Here is a 559-nt window from a genome sequence, read left to right as displayed (position 1 = left end):
GGGGAAGAGCCTTTCCCTGATCTCAGCCTGAGCCTGCTCCAGCTGCTCCCTGGGTCCTGTCCCTGTCCCAGGGAGCGGAGATCAGAGCTGTAGGCCCCGATGTGTTCTGACCTCACACTTCTCTACCAGAACAAACCCAGTGCCCTCAGCAGCTCTTTCATGGTCCTTCCACACCCTTCCCCATCCCCATGTCCCTTCTTTGGATGCTGTCAGATTTTTATCTTTTTTATATTGTGGCGCCCAAAAGTGCCCCCAGGACTCCAGTACAGTTTAACAGCAATGAAAGAAAACAGTGGATTTCAACTTTGATCTCAAAAGCTGTCTCAGGCCCCTGATACTGCCTCGAAATGTCTTTGCAGTTCTTGCTTTATGACTTGTGTCAAACATGGAGAGAGTGAGACTGAGCCCCTGGGGTCAGGTTCTGTGTGAGAAGCCACACAGCAAGCCAGAAATCTTTGCTCCAGATCACCAGAAATTTACAGTATTGAGGGCGGAAATACTGAGAATTGAGTCTTGGGAGCTGAGTCAGGAAAGCAGCACCTCTGCCATGGGCAGATTT

Source organism: Corvus brachyrhynchos, unplaced genomic scaffold (assembly GCF_000691975.1).
Source record: "Corvus brachyrhynchos isolate BGI_N302 unplaced genomic scaffold, ASM69197v1 scaffold1096, whole genome shotgun sequence".
NCBI lineage: Eukaryota > Metazoa > Chordata > Aves > Passeriformes > Corvidae > Corvus > Corvus brachyrhynchos.
This window is presented reverse-complemented; position numbering follows the sequence as displayed.